The sequence below is a fragment of the Ranitomeya imitator genome, chromosome 2 (genome assembly GCF_032444005.1).
Source record: "Ranitomeya imitator isolate aRanImi1 chromosome 2, aRanImi1.pri, whole genome shotgun sequence".
NCBI lineage: Eukaryota > Metazoa > Chordata > Amphibia > Anura > Dendrobatidae > Ranitomeya > Ranitomeya imitator.
Genome location: NC_091283.1, coordinates 566294159 through 566309223, shown reverse-complemented (window position 1 = coordinate 566309223; position 15065 = coordinate 566294159). Strand labels below are relative to the sequence as shown.

General features: G+C 49.0%; 1 long non-coding RNA gene across 2 annotated transcripts in view; it reads right to left on the bottom strand.

Annotated features, from left to right (window-relative positions):
- The window catches only part of LOC138664998 (uncharacterized), a 31938-nt gene extending 16873 nt beyond the window's left edge, over window positions 1-15065 (bottom strand). The window contains exons 1-3 of one of the 2 annotated variants that reach the window (XR_011318410.1): window positions 14721-15065; window positions 4883-5139; window positions 1346-3463 (exon numbers count right to left, since the gene is read on the bottom strand). This is a non-coding gene — a long non-coding RNA (uncharacterized lncRNA). Of the gene's footprint in view, window positions 1-1345; window positions 3464-4882; window positions 5140-14720 lie in introns of those variants that run through there. The other variant, XR_011318411.1, reaches the window with a different exon arrangement.

Sequence of the window (15065 nt, the reverse complement as noted above, 5' to 3'; positions counted from 1 at the left end):
GATCGCTGCAGCGTCGCTATTTAGGTCGCTAGGAGACGTCAAACACTAACAGCAGAACGATGCAGGAACGATCCAGTGACGTACTTATCGTTCTCGCTGGTTGTTCGCTCCATGGAAAAACATTGCAGGCATCGTTGCTTTTGCGGTCAAACAGGACGAATCACGCCGACATGACGACCAAATAAAGTTCCGGACTTCTAGCTACGACCAGCGATGTCACAGCGGGATCCTGATCGCTGATGCGTGTCAAACACAACGAGATCACTATCCAGGACGCTGCAACGTCACGGATCTTTGTCATTCTTGTTGGTAAGTTGCTTAATGTGACAGTACCTTTACAGTAAGCAAACTAACAATGACAGACTGATACAGAGGGGAACCCTGCCCTTGCGGGCTTACATTCTATAGGATGGTGGGGAAGGAGACAATAGGTTGAGGGTTGCAGGAGCTCCGGTGTTGGTAAGGCGGTAGCTTCAGTAGTGATGAGAAGTCAGGGGGTCAATGCAGGCTGTAGGCTTTCCTGCAAGAGGTGGGTTTTCAGGTTCCGTCTGAAGGATCCGAATGTGGTTGATAGTCGGACGTGTTGGGGCAAAGAATTCCAAGAATTCCAGAGGATGGGGGATATTCTGGAGAAGTCTTGGAGCCGGTTGGGTGAGGAGCGACTAAGTGTGGAGGAGAGAAGGAGGTCTTGGGAGGACCGGAGATTACGTGAGGGAAGATATCGGTAGATTAGTTCAGAGATATATGGAGGAGACAGGTTATGGATGACTTTGTAGGTTAGTATTAGCAATTTGAACTGGATACGCTGAGGGAATGGGAGCCAGTGAAGAGATTTGCAGAGGGGGGAAGCGGAGGAGTAGCGAGGAGATAGATGCAATTAGTCGGGCAGCAGAGTTAAGGATGGACTGGAGAGGTGCAAGGGTGTTAGCAAGGAGGCCACAGAAAAGGATGTTGCAATAGTTGAAGCAGGAGATAAGGGCATGCACAAGCATTTTTCGTAGATTGACGGTTGAGGAAAGGACGGATTCTGGAGATATTTTTGAGCTGGAGGCGAAAGATGGAAAGAGCTTGGATGTGCGGTTTGAAGGACAGGGCAGAGTCAAGGGTCACTCCGAGGCAATGGACTTCCGGTATGGGGTAGAGCGTGATGTCGTTAATTGCGATAGATAGGTCAGGTAAGGAAGATCTATGGACTATTCCTAATAACCGGCCCAGGGTACTTACTTTCCCTATCATACCGCAAATGTGCAAAACGTAAACAATCAAACATGTACATGTACATAGTAATACACTTTAGGTGTAGCAGTACTCATATACAGGGGTGATAATACACTGACTAGTGTAGCAGTATCACATATATTATTAATAAGGAAACATATTAGGGACACATTATCACACTCCCCATTTCTTTTAATATGGTTGTCCCCAACCAAGGTAGAAGTTTAATAACAAAAAGGAATCAATATGAGTCAAGTCCAGATATCAACGGGAGATACCCCCCCCCCCTTTTTTTGAATGTGGTACTCCTGTACCCTAAAACACAGTTCTTAGAAAAAAAGTCCTGCTTTCCAGCAGAAGGGGCACAACAAAAAACATGAGAGTGTGAGCAACTACCCAGCTCGCAGTCCTCTGGAAAAAAAATAGGCTCATAAGACAGTAACACAAATGTCCTTCTGACCGCTTCTGGTCACGGAACTCCTGAGCATTTTCCTTTGCCCAGAAGGACACAGAACAGTCCATCATCATTTTTAGTGCAACAGCACAACACAAACCACTGTCCTGTCTCTACTCTTTTCAATGCCATCTCCGACTTTGGGATGAGGGTGGCTCTGCAGCCGCTGAGACCACGGATTGCCCCACTTAAGCAATTTGCGGTAAGGGGCTTGAAGAAGATAAACTTTGTGGGAGTCTGATTAGACCAAGTTCGATCCCACGTGTTGTTGCACCTCCTCAAGGGTACACAGGGTCACAGCCACCCCAAGGGCACTTCTCTTTATAAAAGGAGACCCAGACCACTTCTTTCAGGGGTCTCCCAAATTTTACTGAGGCTGCGTTCACATAAATGTTCTGGCAGGTTTCGACCTCACGGATGAAGCCAAAACCCCAGCCCAACTCCACATAAACTAGTTGACCAAATCTGCGGTGTCCATAGCGCCACCTCCTGGCCGGAGCAACTAGGCCCACACTTCTTTCCTCTTTTTCTTCTCCACCACATCATCTATCCTGGCCAGCTGGTCTGGAGTAGGAAATGGGCCCTCGTTGACATGGGCGGGGGCTGCGGCTCCCTGGGACGCCTGTGTGCTAGCGACATGCCTTCCCTCTAACACCCGGTGAGGTGGCTCAGGTCAGTCGGCCACGGCAGGGGGAAATGACTTGGGTTGGGCTCCGAGAGCAGGTGATGGTGACGGGGTCTCATTCTCTTGGGGCACGAGTCGAGGCACACTCACCGCCTCGGGTTGTCATCTCTGGACCACATCCTCTCCATAACCGCTGCATCCTTCCACGGAGGTGGTGAGGACTGATCTCTCGGAAGAAGTTCCGGCTTCAGCCTTGCTTCCAGTTAATTCTCCCGTCTTTCAGCAGATGACCCCACTCTTTCAGGCAGCCGCTGAGGTCCTCCGGCTTCAGGTAGGGGTAACGTTCTCCACTCCTCGCTGCTTCATGGTACAGACTGGGCCCGCCCTCTTTCCTGTCGCCATTGCCACAAGACTGATGCATTGCTTCCGGGTCGCATGATGATACTGTGTAGCTGCACCAGTGACTCTTCTGAGCCCCACCCGTTCCAGGGTGGGGTCGCTTCTGGTTGCTCCTCCCATTCATTTTCAAGTAGTCTTAGTAGGCGTGGGGCTAGGTGTCTTCAGCCGGAGGGGCCACTTGAAAGATTTTTGAGCCAATTCTGAGCCCACGAACGGTGCAGGCACAGCAGTGACCTCCCACTTTGGCACCATTCTCCACCAACTCAGCTGCCATCTTAGTCATATAGGTCCTTTGCAAACTTCTTGTCACATCCAGATTTGTCATCTCCAGGGCATCTGTTCCTCCTGAAGTCACATCCAGTATACAGTTAGGTCCATATATATTTGGACAGAGACATTTTTCTAATTTTGGTTATAGACCTTTCCACAATGAATTTTAAACAAAACAATTCAGATTCAGTAGAAGTTCAGACTTTCAGCTTTCATTTGAGGGTATCCACATTAAAATTGGATGAAGGGTTTAGGAGTTTTGGCTCCTTAACATGTGCCACCCTGTTTTTAAAGGGACCAAAAGTAATTGGACAATTGACTCCAAGGCTATTTCATGGACAGGTGTGGGCAATCCCTTCGCTATGTCATTCTCAATTAAGCAGATAAAAGGCCTGGAGTTGATTTGAGGTGTGGTGCTTGCATTTGGAAGGTTTTGCTGTGAAGTAAATATGCGGTCAAAGGAGCTCTCCATGCAGATGAAACAAACCATCCTTAAGCTGCGAAAAAAAAAAAAAAACATCAGAGAAATTGCTACAATATTAGGAGTGGCAAAATCTACAGTTTGGTACATCCTGAGAAAGAAAGAAAGCACTGGTGAACTCATCAATGCAAAAAGACCTGGGCGCCCACAGAAGACAACAGTGGTGGATGATCGCAGAATAATCTCCATGGTGAAGAGAAACCCCTTCACAACAGCCAACCAAGTGAACAACACTCTCCAGGAGGTCGGCGTATCAATATCCAAATCTAACATAAAGAGAAGACTGCATGAAATTAAATACAGAGGGTTCACTGCACGGTGCAAGCCACTCATAAGCATCAAGAATAAAAAGGCTAGACTGGACTTTGCTAAAAAAAAAACATCTAAAAAAGCCAGCACAGTTCTGGAAGAACATTCTTTGGACAGATGAAACCAACATCAACCTCTACCAGAATGATGGAAAGAGAAAAGTATGGCGAAGGGGTGGTACAGCTCATGATCCAAAGCATACCACATCATCTGTAAAACACGGCGGAGGCAGTGTGATGGCTTGGGCATGCATGGCTGCCAGTGGCACTGGGTCACTAGTGTTTATTGATGTGACACAGGACAGAAGCAGCCAAATGAATTCTGAAGTATTCAGAGCCATACTGTGTGCTCAGATCCAGCCAAATGCAGCCAAACTGATTGGTCGTTGTTTCATACAACAGATGGACAATGACCCAAAACATAAAGCCAAAGCAACCCAGGAGTTTATTGAAGCACAGAAGTGGAATATTCTTGAATGGCCAAGTCAGTCACCTGATCTCAACCCAATTGAGCATGCATTTCACCTGTTAAAGACTAAACTTCAGAAAGAAAGGCCCACAAACAAATAGCACCTGAAAACCACCGCAGTGAAGGCCTGGCAGAGCATCAAAAAGGAGGAAACACAGCGTCTGGTGATGTCCATGAGTTCAAGACTTCAGGCAGTCATTGCCAACAAAGGGTTTTCAACCAAGTACTAAAAATGAAAATTTTGTTTTAAATTATTGAATATGTCCAATTACTTTTGGTCCCTTTAAAAACAGGGTGGCACATGTTAAGGAGCTGAAACTCCTAAACCCTTCATCCAATTTTAATGTGGATACCCTCAAATGACAGCTGAAAGTCTGAACTTCATCTGCATCTGAATTGTTTTGTTTAAAATTCATTGTGGTAATGTCTATAACCAAAATTAGAAAAATGTTGTATCTGTCCAAATATATATATGGACCTAACTGTAGTTACAGTCTTTTCTGCCGCTTCGGCTTCACTGCCATATGGGGCAGTGAGATCCTGCTGACTATGCCAAGTGTAGGACAGCAGGGCCAGGGCTGCTGTCATGGCTGACAGTAACCCCTGCATCACCCCCTGACCCCTCCCAGGACAAGATCATGTTTTCTTCTCCGAGTACCTCAGTGCTGCTTCGTTGTGTCATCTAGGATTACCCGACACGAGAGTGTATTCCCTACAGACGGCTCCGCAATTAAAGAGTCACAGTTCGGCTTCACTTTAACTTCTTTACTTAACTCTGAATTATCCAGGGCACAGTCAATCTACTTGGCAACGCTTTCCCTTACATCTTTTCTCTGCCGCTAAACCTTTCCCCAGGACGGTTCATCAGTTGTTCTTCTGGAGAGGACCGCAGAGGAGTCACAACAAAGTTTGGGACTGGAAAACACAAAAAAGCACAGTAAAACCAAAAACACTGTTGCAAAAAAAATCACAGTGGACAGCAAGTGCTAGTAAAAAGATGGAAAAAACAGGGTATTTGGTCGATACGTTTTTTGCAAAAAATGTATATTAAGCCGCTCTACCAAACGTCAAGGTATACCCATATCAGGGCAGTCCTAACTAATGTATGTAATCCCTATCTGATGTATTTAAAACCTGGTCATATGTACAATACCTGTATGAGCAGGATTCAGAAAAGGAATGTCCATGTGGACACGCTGGACAGAACGGCTCCTGTGCGCACAGCTCAAAAAAGAGGGGTGGAGGCCTCCCCAGTCTTGTGGACACAAGAAAACAATTATGTGAAACCAGAACACATGAGCTGCGCACACAGTGAACAAGCCCGTAGAGACATGTTCACACCACCAAGAGACTTGAAAACACAAAAAAGCACAGTAAAACCAAAAACACTCTGTTGCAAAAAAATCACAGTGGACAGCAAGTGCTAGTAAAAAGATGGAAAAAACGGTATTTGGTCGATACGTTTTTTGCAAAAAATGTATATTAAGCCGCTCTACCAAACGACAAGGTATACCCATATCAGAGCAGTCCTAACTAATGTATGTAATCCCTATCTGATGTATTTAAAACCTGGTCATATGTACCATATGTCCGAGTTTGACAGCAGCATTTAACTAGTTAATAGGCGCAGCCGGATCGCGATTCATCATCGCCGGAGCCTGCATCAAAGCAGGGGTTCTGCCATTGGACGTACTATTCCGTCCGATGGCAGAAAGGGGTTAATGACCTAGCTGTTCAGGTTGCTGCTATAGCATGTCTTAGACTGACCCTGATGCTTCCCAGGAACCCTTAAGGAAGGAATCTTATATTTTATCTAGTGGATCCTTTAATACAGCCAATGTCTTTAAAGGGAAGGGCACATTTCCTGGAAGTTTTAGCAATAGCAACTTCTAACTTCGGGACTTTGTCCGAAGACGTGGATGCTAGATCCTCAAAAAGATATTTCCTTTTGAGTGAAAGTCTTAGTTACTCACCAGTTAAAGGTGTTTTTCAGAGTCCATGACAGCACTACGGAGAGAGGGGATCCGCCCTTCAGGAACAGGAAACCTACAGATACATAAGGGCGGCACCTCTCCCACGCATCAGTTGGTTTACAGAGCACAAGAGGACCACCAAGGTTAATAGCATACATAATAAACAATGATACAATAACTAACTATTCACTACCCGTGAATTATATAAACAAAGGAAGAGGTGTACACCCAGAACTTAAGAAGACGGGAGGGTATGTACAGGTGCTGTCATGGACTCCGAAAAACACCGTTAACCGGTGAGTAACTAAGACTTTATCGGTCGTCCATGACAGCACTACGGAGAGAATTACAGAGAGTACCTAACTAGGGAGGGACTACAGCTTGCAGCACCCTTACACCAAAAGAGAGGTCAGAAGAGGCACCCAGGTTCAATCTATAGTGGTTATAGAATGTGTTTGGAGAAGACCAAGTAGCAGCCTTACAAATTTGGTCGATAGACACCTCCAATCTTTCCGCCCACGAAGCCGCCATAGCTCTAGTGGAATGCGCTTTTAGACCTTCAGGCGCCGGCTTGCCCTTTGAGATGTATGCCAGCAAGATAGCTTCCCTGATCCATCTAGCTAATGTAGATTTCGATGCTCTATGACCTTTCCTACTACCCTGATAGGAGTCAAATAGGGTGTTATCTATCTTCCAGGGATCAGTTACTGCTAGATATTCCAGGATACATCTTTTTACATCTAAAGTGTGTAGCTTCCTTTCCTTATCGTTAGTAGGATTGGGGAGGAAAGATGGAAGAACTATTTCCTGTGTTCTGTGGAATCTGGACACTACTTTAGGAAGATATGCTGGATCAGGGGATAGTATCACTCTATCATCCCTAAGCTGCATGTAAGGGGGAACCCTGGATAATGCTTGGATGTCGCCTATCCTACGCGCCGATGTTAGGGCCACCAGGAAGGCTACTTTAAGAGATAGATTTTTAACAGAGGCTGAAGAAATTGGCTCAAATGGGGCCTCTGTCATGGCTGAGAGGACTAGGTTCAGGTCCCATAGCATGACCCTGTTCTTCACCATTGGCCTATACCGTTTTGTCGCCCTGATGAATCTGCTGACCCAGTAATTCTCAGCAATGTTGCAGCCAAAGAGGGCCCCTAAGGCTGATACCTGCACTTTAAGAGTATTTGGGGATAGCCCCATATTTAACCCCTTCTGTAAGAATTCCAAAATCTGGTCTATCGGTATTGACTGACCAGCTATTACCCCCGAGTTCTGAAGAAATCTCTTCCAGATCCTGACAAATTTTTGTGGTGATTATTTTTCTGCTCTTCAGCAGAGTGTTAATGAGGCCCGGAGAGAACCCCCTATCCTTTAACAGCGCCCGCTCAAAATCCACGCCGTCAGATGAAGGCCAACTGCCCGAGGATGGTAGACTGGGCCCTGGGATAGGAGATCCGGGATGGGTGGCAAGACCCATGGGTCGGATATTGACATAGCCTTTAGGCATGGAAACCACATCCTCCTGGGCCAGAAGGGGGCAATTACTATCACTGTGGCCTTGTCCTTCCTAATTTTCCTCACCACCGGAGGAAGTAGAGAGAGGGGAGGAAAGGCGTAGGCTAGCCTGAAGTTCCAGTCTATGAGGAGGGCGTCTACTGACAGAGGATTTTCTCTGGGGTTCAGAGAGCAGAATTGTGTCACTTTCCTGTTTTCTTTTGTGGCAAACAGGTCTACCTCCGGTTGACCCCACCTTTCCACGATGAGGTTGAAGATGGAGCCGTTCAGGGACCACTCTCCCTGCCTCAATGTGTTGCGGCTTAAGAAATCCGCCATAGTGTTTTCTGCTCCTCTTATGTGAAGAGCCGTCAATGAGAGAAGATGTTGCTCTGCTAGCTGGAACAGACGATCTGCTACGCACATTAGGGATTTGGAACGGGTCCCGCCTTGGTGGTTTATATATGCCACGGTGACCCGATTGTCTGAGAATACCCTCACGTGGTGGCCCTGTAGATAGACAAGGAGTGTTTTAACTGCCTGTTCCACTGCCGTTAACTCCTTCAGGTTGGAGGACATTTCCATCTGACACTGATCCCAAAGCCCCTGGACCAATATATCCCCCATGTGAGCCCCCCACCCAGAAGGGCTAGCGTCTGAGGTGTCTATACGAGTTACATTATATTCCCAGGTGACCCCTGTGGACAGGTTCTCTTAGGGTACCGTCACACTAGACGATATCGCTAGCGATCCGTGACGTTGCAGCGTCCTCGCTAGCGATATCGTCCAGTGTGACAGGCAGCAGCGATCAGGCCCCTGCTGTGCTGTCGCTGGTCGGGGAAGAAAGTCCAGAACTTTATTTGGTCGCTGGACTCCCAGCAGACATCGCTGAATCGGCGTGTGTGACATCGATTCAGCGATGTCTTCACTGGTAACCAGGGTAAACATCGGGTAACTAAGCGCAGGGCCGCGCTTAGTAACCCGATGTTTACCCTGGTTACCATCCTAAAAGTAAAAAAAAACAAACGCTACATACTTACCTACCGCTGTCTGTCCTCCAGCGCTGTGCTCTGCACTCCTCCTGCACTGGCTGTGAGCGTCGGTCAGCCGGAAAGCAGAGCGGTGACGTCACCGCTCTGCTTTCCGGCCGCTGTGCTCACAGCCAGTGCAGGAGGAGAGCAGAGCACAGCGCTGGAGGACAGACAGCGTTAGGTTAAGTATGTAGCGTTTGTTTTTTTTTACTTTTAGGATGATAACCAGGGTAAACATCGGGTTACTAAGCGCGGCCCTGCGCTTAGTTACCCGATGTTTACCCTGGTTACCGGCATCGTTGGTCGCTGGAGAGCTGTCTGTGTGACAGCTCTCCAGCGAACAAACAGCGACGCTGCAGCGATCCGGATCGTTGTCGGTATCGCTGCAGCGTCGCTAAGTGTGACGGTACCTTTAGTCTAGCCACCATTCGAAGGAAACAATAGCGTCTTGGGATAGGGTCAGGAGGCTCTCCAGACATCCCCCAACCTTTCTTGTTGTGACAGCACCTCGCCCTGAAGTATCCTCGTATGATACTGGGCCCATTGGACCGCTGGAATACAGGATGAGAGAGAGCCTAACAGAGACATGGCTCTTCTAAGGCAGAGGTCCCCAACTCCAGTCCTCAAGGCCCACCAACAGGTCATGTTTTCAGGATTTCCTTTGCATTGCACAGGTGATGCAATTATTACCTGGGCAAGACTAAGGAAATCCTGAAAACATGACCTGTTGGTGGGCCTTGAGGACTGGAGTTGGGGACCTCTGTTCTAAGGGACATAGTGGGGTTTTTAGAGGCATTCAGCACCTGAAGGTGTAGGTGATCAATTTTCTCGTGAGGCAAACGGCATTCCTGAACCTGGGAATCCAGGGTCAGGCCTAAAAATCGCTGCACCGTCATGGGCTGTAACCGTGATTTTTAACATTTAGCATCCACCCTAGATGCTCCAGGGCAGACATTACTTTATGTAACTGTTCCAGACAGTGATCCGCCATTTTACCCACGATAAGGAGATCATCCAGGTAGGGGATTATTAGAATGTCAGACTCATGTAGGTGTGCCATAACTTCAGCCATTACCTTGGTAAACACCCGAGGGGTGACCGATATACCAAAGGGGAGGGCCCTATACTGGAAGTGTCTGACTACTCCATCCAACCGCACCGCCACCCTCAGGAAATCGCTGGTGTCCTGCATAAATGGGGATATGGTAATAGGCGTCCTTTAAATCCAATACTACCATAAAGCAGTTTTTAAACAGTAGCTTTATTGCGGTGTTAATAGTCTCCATTTTAAATGATTGTACGGTCAGGAAATTAAGAGCCCTAAGATTAATAATTGTTCTGAAGGAGTCGTCAGGTTTACGTATCAGGAATAGAGGAGAGTAGAATCCTCTACCCTGTTCTCCTTCCGGAACCTCCGATAGGACATACTTATCGAGCAGGTCGTGAACTTCCGTTTCCAGGGCCGCCTGTTCTGCTGGAGAGGACCCGAGTGGCGTAATTCTGAAAAAATTCTGAGGGATAGAGGAGAACTCTAGCCGCAGACCCGTAGCTATTATTCCCAAAATCTAATCGCTACTGGAGATTTTGGACCAGGCCGGGTAGAAGGCAGATAGTCTACCTCTCACCGGGGCGACTAGTCATTGGGGTGGTTTTTTGACCTCACAGGATGGCTCCTGATGTCCCCCACCTCCAAACATAAATCCAGTACCTTTCTTCTTTTTATCGTCCCATCTGCTCTGGTCTCTAGCTGGTCTCCTTCGAAAGAACCTTTTCCCTGCGAAGGGACGCCTGTAAGAAGTGGTCGGTAGACTGGGAAATTTCTTCTTCTCGTCTCCGGCTTTGTCCAGCAGGTCATCTAGGACTGGACCGAACAGGTATTTCCCTTCGCATGGTATAGAGCACAGACGGGATCTGGATTGAAGGTCACCCGGCCAACATTTCAGCCATAGGGCCCTGTGTGCCGCATTTGATAATCCTGCCGCTCTAGCCACCATTCTTGCAGAATCTGCAGATGCGTCCGCGAGAAAGGCAGCGGCATTCTGAATTGTTGGCAGGAATTTTAACATAGATTCTCTGGAGACTCCCTTTTCCAATTTGGACCCTAGTTGATCGAGCCAGACCATCATTGATCTGGCTGCACATGTCGCAGCTACTGCAGGTCTTAGGGCACCCGCTGACATCTCCCATGTCCCTTTAAGAAATGAGTCAGCCTTCTTATCGAGAGGATCCTTTAGGGAAGCCATGTCATCAAAGGGAATAGATGATTTTTTAGACACCTTAGCCACCGCTGCGTCCAATTTCGGTGCCTTATCCCATGTGTTCACCAGGGGATATCTACGTTTAAAGGCTGGTGGAAAGGAGCCTTTTTTCTCTGGCTTTTTCCATTCCCTTTTGATAAGGTTCTGAACCTTGTCATTAAGCGGAAATGACCTACGCTTTTTTGGGTCTAGACCGCCAAACATTAGGTCCTGCGCTGAAAGTTCTGGCCTTTCGTCAGCCACCCCCATGGTGGATCTAACTGATTTAATCAGTTTGTCCATCTGGTCCAGCTGGAAACAGAAACGATTAGAATCCTCTTCTGAAGAGGACACCGAGGAGACAGAGGTGTCTGAGTCATTCTCCCTTCTAGGGCCAGCGGACGAATCCGAATCTGAGGCACTAGGCTCCCTTCTTCTTTTGGAAGGCTCCCCCCGGGACAGGGATTTCAGGGAATCTTTCACCTCCTTCCTGATAATCTCCCTAAGGTTTGATGTAAAATCAGGAGACTGTTCCGCCACCTATGGGAGCGAAGAAAAAGGCTATGTAATTTATCCGGTGCTACCGCTATACAGTGTTCCCATCAATCTATTCCCTACCGTCTGTCGCACACACGACTGACTGAAAGTCTTTTAGGGTAGGCGTCTGGCAAAGGGCAAGCGCATAGTGCACACTCCTTGTTTTTTACCTTACCAGCGCATTTTTTCCCCTATGGAAATAAACATAGGAAAAGACTGCATCAGGGTACGTTCACGAAGATCTCTTACCCAGGCAGTAGCGTTGGTACCGGATTACTGGGGGGTCAGTCCAGATCCTTCTGTTTAGATCTGCGACTGGGTTGGTTACTGCGTCCGCGGGTCTTCAGCTGGGGGTTCGCATGGGACCTCTCCGAGGCTCTGTCCTGCTCCTGCTCCAGCAGACCGACGGTAGCTTCCGGCTCATCCATAGCTGCAGATGGGCTCACAAGCAGCCCTGCAGCGCTCTGTACGGCTATATATAGCCCTTCCCCCGGATCCGGAACATGTGCAGGTGCGTGGCCAAATCCACCCCCCCATGTGCAGATCCCTGCTCCACCCCCCTCCGCCTCCAATCGCTCCCTCCCCACCCCCGCCGCATGCAGGACAGCGGCATTCTCAGCAAAAAGCCGGCTGCGGTTTGGTTTCCGGTCCTGGCCCCGCCCCCTGCTTGTCACTTCCGGTATCGGGCTGTGCGCTCAGGGACGCACCCGGAAGCTATGGACGGTGCCGCCGGACCACCCAGCCGCTATACCATCGCCGCCTGCGGCCGCAGCACAGCTGCGATCGCGGCAGAAGCAGGCGTCCGACCCCTGACTCCGGCCCCCCTGAACCGAAAGGAGCACACAGGGCGCTCCCGGAAGCCTGCACCACACCGAACCGACGAGGACCAGGGGCGGGGAAGACCGAGGCCCAGGAGGGTGAACGGACCCCAGGGGGAGACATACTCACCTCGCTGGCCTCTGGGGACGGACCTCCTCCAGATGCCGCTCCACTCTGCACCACTCACTGTCGTGGAGTCCTACCCGGACCCACCGTGGCGCTTCCAGGGACCCGCACTGCCCAAAGTAGGAGACCCCCTCGCTACCTGGGTCGGACAGCCGGCCTGGGTATTGATAGGTGAACGAAGTCATATCTGAAGGGAATCCTGTCCTCCAGGAACAGGAAACCAACTGATGCGTGGGAGAGGTGCCGCCCTTATGTATCTGTAGGTTTCCTGTTCCTGAAGGGCGGATCCCCTCTCTCCGTAGTGCTGTCATGGACGACCAATAAAGAACAGAAGTTATTTCTTTCAGGTTTATTCCATTCTCTTAATCAGAGATTGTATGTTCTCATTAAGAGAGAATTACCTATGTTTTATCTGTCCAAGCCCACTAAACATTACATTCTGCACTGACTTTTCAGGGCAAGGGTCTATCACTGAAATTGTGGACATCCTTAACTAGACTGTTTCCTCCACTGGAAAACAATGGCGCCCTCCTTATATCTTCCTCTGATGATGCAGAAGAGTTTGATAAATCAGTGTCTCTCTGTTCTTCAGCTGAACTACTGGTCCCGGTTTCAGGCCACCTCCTCCTGGATTTTCATTTCTTGATACTGTGAGCAGGTAGCAAGATGCAGTGAAGGACAGGAGGTAGAGCAAGGGTTAACAGACTAAACAACAGGGGAATACTCCATGCAGGGAGGTAAAGGGTTAAACAGTAAAATAAACAGTATAGATGGCAAAGGATATTGGGAAGTAAAGAATAACGTTTCTAGTAACGGCAGATCCTGTGAAGCAATTGTGTCAGAAGTTCCTCAAATTGTAACTCCTGCTGGGAACTCAATAGCGCCGACCACGGCTGGCATGGGGTCTTTTCCAGGAAGGTCCTGTGGGCAATAATGCCCCATCTTCTGGCAGCAGCGGTCAGTCTCCAGTACCTTCTGCTGTGCCTAGTCCATATGCTACAGTGGCAGATAAGGGTGCGGGCCACAAGCCCAATGTGGCCCAGCAAATATAAACTGGCAAAATCAGGGTCTCCCGTGAGTGGGAAAGTATATGTTGGTAAGGTGTTCTATACAAGTCTATCCAGCACTCGGCTCTCTCCCTGTGGCACGCGCGCTGCACACACGGCCACTAAGCACACGGCACCTCGATCTTCCTCAGCTATTGGGCGCGCTGCACTCCTCTTGCCAAGACTGAAGAGCTGACAACCACTGGTGCGCTGCTTCTCTGGTGGGGTGCTGCACCCGATCTCTCTCTGGCAGAACGCACACAGTACTCACTAGCTCGGAACGTCTTTTCTCAGTCTGTCAGCGTTGGCGGTGCTTGAGCGCAGGGCTGCACTATACGGACGCTCCAGGACCGCCACACTCCCTGGTCCCTGTGGCTGGCGGCAAGAGACAATGGATGCTGACCTGCGCGTGGCTGGTGCTCCCAGGACGGAGCATTTCTCTCCCTGGGTTGGCGCCAAACTGCTCTGCTGCGCGTGCTTTCCCCTTTTATCTCTCAGCCCCCCTCAGTCAGGAGGAAGTTTTCCCTCACTCCAGCTTCCCCCAGGCAACAGAGGAAGGTCCACCTCACTAAAGCTTCCCCCGGGAACAGAGGATATAGCCTTTTCAGTTCCGGACCCGGCACACAGGTACCTGTGGTTTGGTCGTCCCCTTTACAATACTACCCCTCTGAGAGAGGAATTAAAGGGACACTGTCACCTGAATTTGGAGGGAACAATCTTCAGCCATGGAGGCGGGGTTTTGGGGTTTTTGATTCACCCTTTCCTTACCCGCTGGCTGCAATATTGGATTGAAGTTCATTCTCTGTCCTCCGTAGTACACGCCTGCACCAGGCAATCTTGCACTGTGCAGGCGTGTACTATGGAGGACAGAGAATGAACTTCAATCCAATATTGCAGCCAGCATGCAGCCAGCGGGTAAGGAAAGGGTGAATCAAAACCCCACCTCCATGGCTGAAGATTGTTCCCTCCAAATTCAGGTGACAGTGTCCCTTTAAGAGGTGCTTTCGACCTCCATCTGGATCACAGATTTTAACTCTGAGGCAAAATTTGGGGGCTCCTCACATAGCATTTGCTCTATGGACGATTGTCAGAGTCTTTTCTGCCAGGTGACGGGCCAATCTTCATTACAGATTGGGCAAGTCCTGTGCTTGGTCTTAGCGAAGCATTTTCCTTCTTAAATAAAGAAAAAGGGGAACCCCAATTACAAAGTGAACTTTCACAAAGATCACTTACCAATCAGATGCAGCCACAGGTACCAGTTTAGAAGGAGTGATCAAATCCAATGATGGGTTTACTCTGGAGGATGGAGATTCATCCACCACGAAGAAGCTCCTGCTCTGCTGGGTAGATCTGCTGCCGGAACATCCACTGTGTCGGGATGAAGCTTCATGCTGCAGCACCTCTGTCTCCCTGGCTGCTGCTGCTGCTGCTTCTGTGGTGGTTCTCCCTCCAGCACCTTCATACCTACAGCGGACCGCCTAAGCTGCTGGGAGCATTACTTACTGCGCTCCATTGCCTTTTAAGGGCAAGCAGCCTTGGCATGTACCCCTGTATCCCTTCCAGCTTCCGGAAGTCACT